This window comes from Fukomys damarensis, unplaced genomic scaffold (assembly GCF_012274545.1).
Source record: "Fukomys damarensis isolate Sample0158 unplaced genomic scaffold, DMR_v1.0_HiC HiC_scaffold_16, whole genome shotgun sequence".
Lineage (NCBI taxonomy): Eukaryota > Metazoa > Chordata > Mammalia > Rodentia > Bathyergidae > Fukomys > Fukomys damarensis.
The window spans coordinates 85481422-85496568 of NW_022900928.1; the positions used below are offsets into that span (position 1 = coordinate 85481422).

The window sequence follows — 15147 nt, forward strand, 5'->3', positions numbered from 1 at the left end:
GTTAAATCCCTCGCCAAGATTTTTTTTTTTTTTTTTTAGATAGAGTCTTGCTATGCAGTCCAGCTGACCTTTAACCTACTATGGTGTCCAGGCTGACCTCAAACTCAAGGCACTCCTCCTGCCTCATCCTTCTGAGTGCTGGGATTATGGGCATGTGCCACCACACCTGACTAGGAAATGTTTATTAAGCCTCATGTTATGTATAAATGCTTTCTTAATGTGACTGGTTGAATGGTGTCCCCCAGATTGCTGTGATGATGACGTCCTCATTCCCCATGTCACTGCATTTGGAGACTGCGCTATTACAGAGGTGACTGCGAATAAATGAGGTCACAGGTAGGGTCCTGGTCGAGCAGGACAGGGCCTGATAGAAGAGGCTCATAGCTTGCTCCCTACCACAGCAGCAGCCCCTGAGAGAGCCTGACTGGTTCACACCTGAGCTTTGGGTTTCAGCGTCCAATGTGTGAAAGAATGAATCTGCTGCTTAAGCCAAGGATCTGTGGTGAGGGGCTGTAGTGGTGGCAGCATAAGGCTCTGGCACCTAACAAGGGCACATCTGGACATCCTCAGCTCCGGGGAGAGAGCTAACTCAGTTTCTGCAAATCAGCTGCACAGGACATGGGGCGCCTGAGACTTAGACCACCTCCTGTCAGGACTGTCCTGTCGGTTCCAGGATTTCATTTATTTGTTTGTTTCTTTTTGTGATATTGGAGATTGAACCAAGGTCCTTCACTGAGCTAAATCCCCAGCTCTTTTTACTTTATATTTTGAGACAGGGTCTCACTTAACTGCCCAGGCTGGACTTGAACTTGCAATCTTCCTACCTCAGCCTCCCAGAGTTCTGGTATTATATGCACGTGTATGTGTATACATTCCTGCGCGCGCGTGTGTATGGGTCACCACATTCCTGATCTCTTGCCACCACACAGTGACATGGCAACAAACCTCTTTGATTTCAGGTCCTTATGCATTGTTGATTTGGTTTCTTTCTTTCCTTGTTTCTTTCTTGCTGTTGCAGTTTGTATTCCTACTGACTATGAAGGAACTTGCTCTCTTGCATTTTAGTCTGCAGTGGATAATATTCTTCTGATTTTTGGTAACATAACAAGCAGAAAATGGTATTTTCCTGTAGTCCTAATTTCCCTTTCCTGACTGTTTCAAGTTGGTTATTTTAGCTCTCACCCATGTCTCTATTGGGCTGTTTCTCTTCATACCTTTATTATTTGAAAGTCATGTGTAAGGAGGGTGACTCTGACTCACATGGCTTGGCCCCTCCCCTTTGCATACAAATGGCTGTGGATTTTCTTCCCCTGGCACCTTCTTCTGTTCTGTGCTTATGTACTGAGTCTGTGCAGAGCCCGTGTTTAGGCATAGTGAGGGGAGGAGCACTGCTCTCTGTGTGCAGATGAGCAGTGGTCCCAGGAGCTAACTCTATTGACGGAACATACCCCACCCTTCCACGCCTGGACTCTCAAGGACTCTCAGTCACCCTCTCTGAAAGGTGACTTCTTAGGGAACTCCATTGTCAGGCCCTTCTCACATGCCTGGACAGCAGAAGTATTTTATAGCTTGCTTGGCACCTCGTAAGACTCTGTATTTCACGTTAGCTGTTTGTAAACCAAGGTAGGACTCACCTTGCCTGTGACCCTAACGTGCGCTCACGTGCCCCTCCCACTGCCCATGTGATACTGCTCACTAGGTTCTTGGAGCGTCTGTAAGTTAAAAGGATCATGGAGTAGGTGCCTGATGATGGCAGTATTACTTCTTTTCTGTCCATTCCGTGCACTTTGGGGACCATTTCCACTGTTTTAGAAAGCATCTAGGAGAGTAAGGAAAGGTCAAGGAAGGACCACCCACTGAGTATTTAACCTGATGCCACAAGTCTCCATTATCCGGGTTTAGCTCATCTTAGACAGGAGCCTGTGGGATGGGAGTTGGCATTTCCCTGACAGGACACAGAAGAGAGAGTGTGACAGCTGAGAGCCCTGCTTATCCTGAGTGGGCTTGGTGGACAGGTAGCCTAGTGGGCAGAGGGGAGCAGACCCAGGCCACTGCCGTCCTCCTCTCTGGGCTCCACGTGACCCCGATTTTCTCACTCTGGCTTGGACAAATGGTACACTGGCAGACACATATGTACTATGTGCCTGTGTATCACTTTTGTTGGGGCTCTGTATCTCCTCAGCCAAGTACTCTGGGTAGAAACGGAACACTATACACAGCGCTTGAGCACACAGAAAGATCCAATGCCCTGATGTCCTCAGGGAGAAGAAATAAAACAGATGATTCAATACTCCTGAGCAGATAAAAACAATAACTATCAGAGGGTATAAAGCAATGAGAGACAATTAAAGCTCATGGTAGCTTAGCACAGAATTAGGGTAATTAACCAAATGTTGGCGATGCAAATATTTTGTTTTATAAATGCAAACAGAAGTGTGACTGGGCACTGCTGCAAGCTCAGGGTTGTGTTGGATGCCTGGAGCCCACCTGTCTCTTCCCTTGGGCTCTCGAGAGGACAGGAACCTCTGTCACTTGCTTTTTGTTGTTGTTGCTTTTTTTAATGTGAATGGATTTGCTCCCCCATCATGTGGCCCTCCAGTGTCATGGTTCATGGCTCCACCCTGATCCCTATGGCCAGGATCTGATGTTGAGTACCATTCCTTAGTTCTCCATTCCTGAGTCAGACTGTCTCCTGGGTTACATAGCACAGTCCTGCAAATGAGGGGCTCAGGATGGATCACTCTGGGTAGCCGCCGTAGTCACTTTCACAACATACTGACACTGAAACTTAGAGGAGGAGAGGTTTATTTGGGTCACAGTTTCTGTGGGTTCATTCCATGGTCAGCTGTCTCCAAGGCAGAAATGCCACAATGGGAGGGCCTGGTGGTGGAGAGTTGCTCATCCCATGGCAGCCAGGAAGCAGAGGGTGAAGGGAGAAGCTGGGGAGAAGATACTCTTCTAGGTCACACTCCAGAGACCACCTCCAATCAGGCCCCATCTCCTGACAGTACAGTCAACTGCTCAACTCATGAACTGATGAATCCACTGATAAGTATGGTGCCCCAAGATTGAATCACTGTCCACGCACATGAGACTTTGGGGACATTTTAGATATAAATTATAATTCTCCCTCACGGTTCAGGAAGTTGGAAGTCCAAACCTGAGGTGTGGCAGGGAGGCTGGGAGCTAAAGTCCCTCCCAAGACTCCAGCTCTAATCTCACTGGTGGTGGCCCTCAGTCTTTGGCACCCCTTGACTGGAGCTGTTCCACCTCACCTTTGCCTGTGTGGTCACACAGCTGATTTCCCCCCTTTCTCTTTCTGCTCCTCTTTGTGCCAGGATACCATCATGATGGGCCAGAGTCCATAGCTACACAGGACCCCATCTGAACCAATTCCTTCTACCAAGACCACTTTTCCAAACAAGGGCACAGATGTGAAGGCTAGGACCAAGCCCTCTCTTAGGGACACAATTCAACCCACTAAAGGCTTTGGAATTGGATGACCTGGGGTCCCACTGGTTCCTGGGGGTTGAGTGGGCTGCCACCTCTTCAGGCCTTTCTGTAGGTGTTCTTGGGGATTTGGGGTTGGGTGGGGAGGAACCCAGGCCTAGTGGCTATTTCATGTTTATGCTGCTAACAGCTACAAGACGAGGCCACCTTATAGGAGCTGTGTTCCTACCTTGACTATCTATAGTCTAGTGACCCCCAGCATGCCTATGTCTCTAGATCTATAATGAAGATATTATGGGACACGAACCCCAACACTGAACTTTAAGCCCTCCTCCCAACTGCCACTCCCCGTCCCCACCATCCCAATGCTTGCCTGGGTTCTCAGCTGGCATTGATCCTTTGTTTCTGATCTTTGCATCTCTTTGCGGTGTATGAGATGGTTCCCTTCCACACTGGCTCATACCATGAGCCAGGAATAATTTCACAAGCCTGGTATTAGATGTCGCACAAAAGTCTAAATACATAATGCATCTAACTTCAGATTCTATAATACTGTCACACTCAAAACAAGCTGTCAAAACCGTCTGGCATGACTTATCCCTAATAAATCCCCAGTCCTGTTAATTGCTCCTTATTCCTCTGAATAAGAATTGTTTGAATCCACAAATCAGGTGAAGAATGGAGGATAATGGGGATACATTTAGAGGACTGCTGCTGTCTCTCCCCCAGGACAAAAGGAGCCACAGGCATCATGGGTGTCTCTGCTCATGAGGGGAGCTGTATTGAATGCAGGCAGCTTTGCACCTGGTATTTGCAAGTGGTTCTTGGAACCTCGGGAAGAAAAGTGAGGTACAGGAGGAATGTCACTGAGAGTGGACTGAGTCCTATGACCCTGATGGTTCTAGCACAGTGGCTTTGGGAGTATATGCCTGGGGCTGACTGGGTGTGGCTTACATGCGGTCAGACTAAGGCAGGGTGTACCTGACCTTTACAGAGAGGCTGTGGTATCACAGACCTGTTTTGTCTCCTGGCTTTGGCATATGAAGCAGTTTTGTGACCGTGGGCAAGAGCTCTCCCTGTGGCTGAGTTGGAGTTCACCCTCTTTGTGGGGGGATGGAGAGGCAGAGTGGAGACCCCAATAGGACAGTTTAGGCCAAAGACCGAGCTGGGGGTTTCAGGAGGCAGGGGCCTGAAAGAAGGAAATGAAGCCACAGCATTGTCAGGTGTCCCTCAGAGGGGCATTGGCTAAGCAGGCCCCTGCTGACTCCTCACTTAGCACAGCATCCTAACCCCAACCTGAGTAGCAATGTCTGACCTCCCTGGCAGTGGTGAGGATGGCCATCCTGGGGGGCCTGGACAGGTATCTGCCCAGGAGGCAGGCATAGCTTTCTAGGTAGGAGCAGCTTTGTCTCCCTCGCTGCACCTTTGTGTACATGTCTGTATGTACACCTGTGTGTGTGTGTGTGTGTGTGTGTGTGTGTGTGTGTGCAACACATGAAAGAGGTGCAGGTGTGCCCTCTAGGGGAGAAGCAGAGCTCATCTAGAGAAGGGAGAAGGATATAGCAGAGGCAAAAGGAGCTACCTAAAGAAGAAGTTGACATTTAGGAGAGGGTGGCTGGGTGGAGTGAGCCCCTGTTCTAGACCACTACAGACCAGGTGCCTGTCCACTGTCCAGTGGTTCCCTGCACTGAGGACACCTGGCCCTGCCCATGGAAAACATCACCGTTTCAGTTTGATATCCATGAATGGGGTGGGGGGGGACCTGAAGACACCACTGTCTCACTGTCTCCACTGTCCAAGCCAGAGCCACCTAGGAAGTGCATGGGACACAGTCCTCAGCAGGCAGATCCCTGAGGTTTGTTCACCTTGGCCCATGATGCCTGCATCTGGAAGATCCAGACTGAGTTGTTCTTTCCAGAGCTGTCAGAGGAGTCACACTATCTTCTAAAGTCTGAGTTAAAACAGCCAGAAAGAAAACATGTATCCAAACACAGGGTGTCAAGAAGAAAAAGATGTAATATTACCTCTCAGGATTATTCATTCTTAAATAGTGAAAAAGTGATTAGTTCAGCCAGTAGAATGGTGCATACCTGCAATTCCAGCTCTGGGAGGCTGAGACAAGAAGATTCCAAGTTCAAGACCAGCCTGGGCACTTAGAGAGACCCTGTCTCAAAATAAAAAAGGGCTCGGGATGAATCTCAGTATGAAGGCCCTGGGTTCAGTCTCCAGTACAATAACAACAAGGATGACTAGTTTGAGCAGAACCAAATTATCTCACATCTATCTACTTCTAAAAAATTAGCAGGGACCAAGTGGTAACAAGTGATGTGAAAGGTAAAGAGGGATAACAGCAGGCTTGGCCACTACCCAAAAGCTCAGAGGGACAGACTGTGGGGTGGCACTGCTCCTCCTGCCCTCTGCTCATCCCCAGCACAGGGACTAGGTGGCCAGGGTTTCTGAGGACTCAGCCAACAAGCTGCCCATGTCAGGGCCCCTCCTCATCTCCAGGTGGGAGGTCCACTTAGGAAAGCTGCACCATGACAGGCACAATTACTTTATAGTTCTGTCCCTCTGTCAGTGAAGTTCCACTTCCTACCTCGACCAGGAACACAAGGGCACAGGCCAAGCATGCAGAAGAGCCTGTCAGAAACGCTGTCAGGGACCCCAGTCAGTCCTGGGCGCTGAGAAAGCTGCCAAGCAGGGAAGAATTTGACACACACAGAAATGCGCAGGGTGAGGGATCAGAGATTTTCACTTCACTATCGGAAATGCTGAAGTCAAGCTGTGGGTTCTCACAGGCCCTCTGGCATTGTTAACCATGGATATGGAGACTGTGGGACACAAGGGAAATGTTTGCGGAAAAGTGCTGCCATGTGGGACAGAAAACAGGGAACTGGAGCTATGTGGGGATGAAAACAGAGGACACATCAGTTAATTGGGGTACTAGGATGGTGCACGGCCTTTTCCTTCATGTTTCAGTTCCATCACTGGAGTAAAACTAGCTGGGCCTGGTGATGAAGGCCTGGAATCCCAGCACTTTGGGAGGCTGAGGCAGGAGGATTTCAAAAACCAAACAAACCAAAAATATTTAATTGACTGCTTAGCTTGTGGGCCTGTTGACTTATGAAGACTCATGGTTACTAATGGCCCCACATGAGAAGGAAGCACAACAAAAAGACTTTGTGTAATAAGAACAGAGCTGATGTATTCATTTAATAGTCTCTTTGTTGGCCAGGGAAGGAGGGTAGGCTGGACCCCACTCAGTTCTTTGCATCTTACACTTGTTCTTTCCAAGCTGGAGATGAGATGGAACTGTGGCCCAGGAGTCATTTGAGAAGCAGAGATCAACAAATCACCCTCTGTGGCTCTGAGGAAGGCCTTCTGAGGCCTCTCCTTCCTGCATGGATCTGGAATGTGTCTGGTTGAGATCTGCTCGAAAGCCAGAACTTCAGACACCAAGAAACTTCTTTTGTTTCCGGTACTGGGGATCAAACTCAGGACCTTGCACTTGCCAGGCAAGTGTAGCTCCACTGAGCTACATCCCCAGGTCTTACCAAGAAACTTCTGAGCCAGGAGAATGTGCAATGTTCTGAATGCCAAGCATTGGAACTACATCTGCAGTTGGCTCTGGCGCTAGAAGGACCTGACTTTGAGGAGCAGACACTGCTCCCTCTGCCCCTGGGCTTCTCTGTCCTGCAGCATGGCCCCATCTGGCAGGACCTCGGACATAATCACCTGCTCAATATGTCCTCGAGGGGCCCCTAGCACACACTGGGGAGACAATGACTGAGGATGAGTGCAGTGATCCTGAGAACATGTTCAGCCCTGCGGTGCTAAGGAAGAGCTGAAGCCAGGTGCCTGGACCATGGAGGCTCCACCCAGCCCACTCTCTGCCTCTCTGTTTTCCTTGAGAGCTGAGCTCTCACTCTCCAGCCATGCCATCAAATTGGCGCTCTGCATCTCACCTGAGTCAGTACCCATAGGGTGCCAGGGTGCTTGATGCTTTCAGAGGGGTTATTGGTGCTGTTTCAGGCTGAGAGTAAGGGGTCTGACCTGGCTTTCCTAGCATGTGTCCAAGGACAAACTTCTGTGTCAGTATCTGTCCTTAGCGGCCTTTCTCTTTCTAGATGAAGCATAGAGGCAGAAAATAAAGTCACTGTAGGCAGCCACTCAGCACTCTGCTCCTCCTCCTGATCCTGCTCCTAGGTCAGAACTGTGCCCATAAATCACCCAGGGCTTTCATGGATCTGGAGGGGCCAGGATTCCCCAGATCCTACCAGAGAGAACTAAGGATGTGGATGCCCACCCTGGAGGCAGCTCTCAGGTCCCAAGAAAGCAAGGTCATGGGCACAGAGTCACTCTGTGCTCCTTCAGTTTGTGCCACTGAAAGTGCATAAAACCTAGAATGATATGGAAAAAACAGTAGCAACATGCAAACTCTTTGCAGGATCCTCCTATCAATGACCTGGCCTGGTCAGAGTTGGATACTACTGCCCAATTTACCTAAGGGGTGACTGAAAGACAGGAAGGTGATTGACCATGCTAGCCCATGGTCCACTAAGCAAGGACAGGCCAGAGTGTGGGAGCAGGGCAGCTCCAAGCCCTCTGCCCACTTCTACTCCAGGTAGCCGCAGGGAGGTGGATGGTTATTCCCTAGCAAGTGTTCAGTGTCCAGCGATAGGGTTGGCCTCACCAGCCATTGCCTGGTGTGTGTGGCTCCCCCGCAGCCACTGTCACTTCCTCTGTGGACATGCAGGCCAATGGTCCTGTACCACAGCCAGCTAGCTGGGCTGGAAGCTGAGGTCACTCACAGTCTGTGACCATGCACATTAGCTGGGGCTACCATAGTGAACCCCACAGCTCAGTGTTGTAAATACAGCTCCAGGGGTTGGAAGTCTGAAGTCGAGGTGTCACAGGGCTGGCTCCACTGAGGCCTCTCTCCTTAGCTTGTACATGGCATCTTCATGTCCGTGTCCTGGCATGGCCATTCCTTGTGTGTCTGGGTTCTGACATCTTCTTTTAAGGACCCCAGCCAGCTTGGGAAAGCGGCCACACCAATGGCCCCACTTAACCTCAATCACCCTTTACAGACCCATTCTCTAGACACAGCACACTCTGGGGTCCTGGGGCTAAGACTTTGCCAAATCAACTTTGGGGACACCATCCAGCCCAGAACAGTGCCTACCCTGTGACTTGGTGGGAGTGTGACACATGGAGCCACAGGGCTGGGGAAGAAAAAGGATGCCCGTGTACTAGCAGTGAGGATGAACATGACGGCCACCTCTGTGTGCAGAGGGCTCTAGCCTCAAGAAAGCCAGGCCCAGCCATGCGGCAGTCACAGCCAAGGGGCTGGGTGAGGAATTCCAGTTCTCCATCTGGGACAAAGGGACAGTCAGATTGTCATCCTGAGATGAACAATTTCCTGGAAATGACACTGGGTTGAAGGCACTGTGATTGGAGGAAGGAGACCCTGCTTGGCCATCATGAGCTCCCAAGAGACACGGCCCTGGCTGAGGCCACACTCATTCCAGGTAGGGTCTCCATGTGCCCAGGCTGAGGGCAAATATCAACTGTGTGTCTCTCCAGCTCTGCCTGTGATGCCTTCTCCTCTCTGTGCCTCAGTCTTCCTGTCTGAAAACTAAAGGGTCCATGTTGCTCTGGGGATGGAGTGAGGGAGAGATAGCCACAAAGCATAGTGGACTGGAGGGGGTGGAAGGATGAGCCATTCACTGCAGTCTTTAACACCAGGGCCTCATCTGGGAGATAGTGTTTAAAGCTTTTCTTGTCTCATTTGGATCTACTGTTTTGGGGTGCAATAAGGTAAGACTTATCGAGAAACACTTGGGAAGGCATAACTAAGACAGCAACACTGGGTTTTAACAACTGTCCTAAACAGTATTCATCCCTCACATTTGTGAGGGCCTCTCTTTAGCCTTCTTGAATCTGTTTCCCATGGGGTGGGTTTTATCTTTAAACCACCATACATAAGAGCTTCCTACCACGAGTGGGCAGCAGCCTGTTCCTTTTGGCTGGGATGCAGATCACGCCCTCTTGGCCCTGCAATCTATCCAGTTAAGAAGACAAAGCAACACTGAACAGAGGGCTTGCTACAGGCTAACCAGTGTAAGACAGAAGGGATATGTGCACATCTGATCACATGTGTAGGTTGTAGGTGTGCACACACACTAGGAACGTTTATGGAATGAAGAGATCTGGGAGTGTCTGGCTATGAGATTTAGCTTTTACCCTTTTGATCCTTCTAGTTTTAAGTTGAAGTGTAACTTTTTCCACTAAAAAACATTTTCAAGGAAGAGCTATCTTTTTGGCCACTGGGAGCCAGGACATGGGGACTGTCCCTTGAAAAAGATCTCTTGCTCTCTGCTGGGAAAGACCATCCTTCTGTGCAGCTGAGACCTTCTTTCTGTTTTCCTCCCATTCCCAGTTATGACTCAAACCTGCCAAGAGATGGGCCACCCTGGGGATTGCATCCTCCCCTCCCAAGTGATACCTTGGGCTACAGCACTTCCTTTCTACCCACTCAGGCCTCTCCTTTTGTGAAGCACACCATGGGCTCACATCAGCACCCCAAATCATAGAAGGCCTGAGGTCCCAAGGTCTTTGGGCAGGGGGTGACTGGTGTCATTCCAAGTGGGAACATGGGGTATCCACGGCCCTAAACCAGCTCTCCCTTGTATCCTCAGCCTCAGTTGGGGCTGAACCCTGTATTCATTTCATCCATGCCTATTCTGGGAAGGCACAAGTGCCTGGGAAGCTCAGGGCTTAGACCAGGGTGAGGATGTGGAGGCCAGGTAATGGGGACCTTCCTGAGCCCCAAGCCGGTACTCTTGGGCCAGGAACCACAGTCCCTGCACTTGCCGGTGCCTCCAGCCTCACCCAAAAGCTACGCAGCATCTTCTGGTTTGCTGTTGGCTAAAGCTCCAGCTGGCATCTTCTGCACATCCATGTGTTTGTGTGTGCTTGTGTGTGTGTGTGTGTGTATGTGTGTGCGCGCACAGAGGCATATGCAGCTTCCCTTCTGTGAACATGAAATTCCCAGAGTTGAACTCACCATCCAATTCTCCTGGATTTTCTCCTCTTAGACTTCTAATGCTTTACCAGGACATTCTGCCATTTCCTTACCCTTTGTTCACAATATTCAGACGAGAAAGTTGGGAAATGCAGGGACAGATCCTCAAAGTGTGACTGTGCCATTTCTGTCCTGGGATGAGCCTGGCAGAGCTGGCTCTCCACAGACAGAGCTGGCCACCGGAGGGTGTATGGGGAGAACATTGTAGGAGAAGGAAATACTGTATCCTGGGAAACTTTGGCTAGGGGAACAGCAGTAAGTGGTGCTGTTATCAGTTAGTTACTGGGCCTCCAAGGGCACATATTCTATTTCAGGGATTTTATTTCACTTTTTATTCACAATTAGGGAAGAGTTCTCTTTAGGAAAGTCCAAATTAGAGATGTGAATTTGTCTGACCTGAAGCTGGAATTCATTGATTATTTGTTAAGTGAATAAGCAAATTGCTATTACACCACAATTTGCGTTGTAAGATTGTTGCTACTGCCCTTTTGGACACTCTTCTTTTTCCTAGTAAGTGTTTGTTTTTGTTTTTGAAACCAGCAAAATCCTCTGAGCTGTGCCAGCTGGAGACAGAGCCAGAAACAGGCTGAAACAGGAGCCCAAATTCTGGCGTCCATGACAGTCACAGAAGGGGAAAAATAGTGGCTTCTCCTGCAGAGTGGTAGCCAGTTTCACCGAGAGTGCTTGAAATTAATAGGCTTTTAAAAAGACTTACAGGACATTTTTTAAAACAGGAATTCAAAGGGCAGTGCCAACTTTATATTTAATAGTGAAATGTAGGTATACGCTTTTAACATCAGGAAAAAGTCAAATTGAGTTACATGACACCGTCGTTCCCCACCCCCCAGTTTTCAGCATATGAAATGGTCTTTAGACATTTTTTTTTCTATTTTGTCACTAAGGTGAAAACAACCTCCAGAAATTTAAAAAAGTGACTGAATTCTGGGACTGCCTCATATCACATTGTTCTCATTTAATTACTATTTTTTTTCTTAACACTTTGAATACATAGTATGTATATATGTACAGGAATAGTAAGGGCAGGAAACACTTGTTGACTATTTTATTTTAAATGAGTAGGGCTGATTTACATTATTCACATTATATTTTATATTTTCATTATTCACACTACAAGAGGCAAAAATTAGATGTTATTTTTTAAAATGCACTGTTATTTATGGTAAGTCATGCAGAAGTCTTTGTGTTTTCCCTCCAAGATATTGTGGAGGGGGCATGGTCACTCATGGGATCCCAAAGTTCATTATCACTAATGTGGAGTCCGTTATACGGCAGTCACCTTTGTCGTTTAGAAGGCTACCCAAAATTTCTTATTGATGATGCCCAGGCACAGTTCATTTTTTCTGATACACAGAACACTAGTAATTTATCAACCGTTATTACTCTTCTTCAAAATAAACACCTTTAAATTTCTAATTATATTGTCAGAAAACCAAATGGTCAGTACTGTTTGCATATTGTATGAAGAAACATTATACAACGAACTCATAATAAATTACATAAAAAGCTAATTATATATCTCATCTGCTTACAAGAATTTCTGTATTCAAGCTTCTGTTGTAGCCTAAAGGAAGGAACTCTGAATTTTCACTTCTAAATATTGACTTTTTAACTAACAGCAGTGATTCCATTTTTTATGGATGAAAAGGTAGTGATTAAACTAGATGAAATATTTGCCACAGTGCAATTAAAATTTCTACATTAACCATCCCTCCAGAAAGAAAAATCTTCGTAGCAATGTGAAATTAATTATCAGCCACTAAACATGTTAGGTACTGGTTTCCTATATGAAGGAAACTCCAAAAGAATGATAAAGACAATGAAATTTATGGGAAACTGTCGGACTGTAATGGCAGAGACAGACACACCACACGCCAGATTCCACATCCAATTGTGCACTCCCATAATTATATTCCTGCCTGATTGTGATAGTTATCAACCAAGAAATTTACTACAAGATTAACAGAGACACAATAATGAAAAAACAGGGACGGCATCGTGTAATTGACTGTTATTAAAGTGTGTCATCATAGCCTGTAATAAACTCCTTGGCTGTAGCTTTCTGGAGAAACCCAAGCCAGAACTTTCTACTACTTTTTTCCATTTTTCCATTGGGCTATGGGGGCTCCCCACCCCCATCGGCTTCTGCTTAACAAGTGCATGGTCAGAAGTCTAAGGGAAAAAAAGAGACACTGCGTATATTATGAATTAGAGTTGTAGGTGGGCTTCAAGACACAGAGAAGTGAGGGTTTCCAAGACAGCAACGAAAGGACCACACATCATCTTCCCATTTCTAACTTGTATGAAACGAGTAAAGCAGGGCAGATAAGAAAACTGTGCGGCAGTGAGGCAGTTTTCTCTGGATACTGCAGCAGTGGCCACGGCAGCCCTTTCCATTCATATTTTAATGAGGTTAGTATCTCCGAGGCCATCCTCAGAGGGCAGCCACAAGGTTCCCCTAAGATTACAATAGGAGTTGCTTTAGTGACAAGCACCATTCAAAATCGTCACAGTCCAGAAAGAAAGACTCAGTTTTACTCTGCTTATCTAAGTCTATGGAGGAAAGAGGCACAATGATTCTATGAACAGCGTTTAAATTTCCCAAAGGTGGTTCAGGTAAGGAGAATCACTTAAAACTCTAATCATGTCTAATTCAGCAAAATCAGGATGTTTTGTGTACATGGACCAACTCTCAACAAGGACTGTAATCATTATGCACTGCAAACATGGACTAATAAAAAATAATGGGGAAAAAGCTGCTATGATACCATCTTTTTCTTAAATGCATTTTTGAGAATTCTGTTGCTTTGGGATTTTTAAGATCCATTTTTTTTAATATGCTGACCTCAGCTGTTTCTCACCTTGGGCTTATTCCCTTTCTTGTTTTGTTGGACAAGGTAACAGTCTCTTCCGGCTATCAGCCAGCAACCATGTCCTACTTTGAAAAAAATCTTTACTCCAAAGGGCTAGCAAATTGCATCAAACAGCCAATCAGCCTTCCTGGACTTAGAAAACGATAGATATTCCTTCAATACAAAGTACTTGTTTTAGGCAGGCCCTACTGTTGGATTCCAACATGTAAGATTATACTTTCAGGATAATAAAAACAATCTATTCTTATGGAGAAAGCTTTAATGTGGGAGACTATTTTCAAAATTCGAAGCCGGGAAAGAGATGACAGAGCCCTCAAAATCAGTTCTGAAGGCCTTCCCGGTTAGGGTTCTGCTCCGAAGGTTTGATCAGTTTAAAAATACAAGCAACATCAACAAAACGGTTGCCGGCATGGCCTGGCTGGAAAGGAAGTGCCTGGTGTCCGAGGCTGGAGCTCAAGAGTTTTTAGAGCCTCCCCAGCCCCAGACCTTTGGCCCTCCAGGCCCTGCAGGGTCCCCACCCCCAAGCATCAATTCTGTTTACTTTCTGGAGGGGAGGAGAGGGGGAGGGAAGGGAGGGAGAGAGGCTGAATTTCCAAATTACAGTTGGATTTTTAAATGAGAGCCCATTCGTCACTTTCGAGGAAAATACTGCCTCATTGATACCTAAAAACTGCTAGATGTATATACATATATATGTATCCGATAGGGAAATATACTTAAAAACATATACATCTCAGAAAGCAGTTACACCGCTGATCATTCTGTTAATGATCTGCCTGGACTAATTGTAATTTAAAAATTTGCCTTTGTATTTTAGAACTTTTCCCAGAGACTTTCACAAGTTTAATGCTTGGTTTCTATCAGTTAATAAAGTTGCCATTTTGTTTGTTAACCTGTGTATTCCTTTTTACAGCTTCCAAACTTTGAAGGGCATTATTTGCTCATAGATATAAAAGCAACTTGTATTTGGAATGAGCACCTCGAGTAGACATTTTTGTAAAACCTTAAAACATTCATGAGTTAAAAAAAAAAACTTGATACTTCAGGGACTCAGTAAGGGATGTGGCATATTCTAGAAGAACAAATCATTTCATTGCAAATTTGAGCGCTTGGGCCCAGCGAGCAGCTCAAAGTCAAACTCAGTCAAGTTTGGGGCCAAGGGCTTTACCTGTGCGAGGCAGGTGCGGCGGGCAGAGAGTGGCGTTTTTCTCTAACTCCTCTTCTGGGTTCCTTTGAACGTGTTTGTACTGAGTTGATTCCTTATTGAAACCCGGCTGACGGTGGCATCGGGGTGGTTTATAATCAGCCTGGCCCGCCGCACTCCCTTTCATGTTAATTCCGCAGCGCTGGCGGATCAGATTTACGGCCAGATGGCGGCGAAGCGCGGAGACCCTTTGTGCGCCCGGGCGCGCCTGTGAATGTCGCGCGGTCGTTGGCACCGGAAGGGTTCACACTGCGTGTGAAAGGGGACAAAGGAGCCTGGATATATCAACACTGCAGAAACCGAGTTCATTTGTGATGCAGCCCCTTTCACCGCGGTTGTCAGGCAAACTTCCTACTTTGATCAGCAGAGGGTGGAGAGGGAGAAAGGCGCAAAGCGCGGGCCTCGGCGCGGTCCGTGCGCCCTTGGCGGCTCCACGCCCCCTTCCGGAAGGAACTGCGGGACGCAGCTCCTGCACCTTGACCTGACCAGACTGCCTGCACGTTTTTGTGTCGGTT

The 15147-nt window shown here is 47.4% G+C and overlaps 1 protein-coding gene across 1 annotated transcript in view; it reads left to right on the forward strand.

Annotated features, from left to right (window-relative positions):
• The window catches only part of Cnpy1 (canopy FGF signaling regulator 1), a 44360-nt gene that overhangs the window by 22646 nt on the left and 6567 nt on the right, over window positions 1-15147 (forward strand). The window lies entirely within an intron of this gene.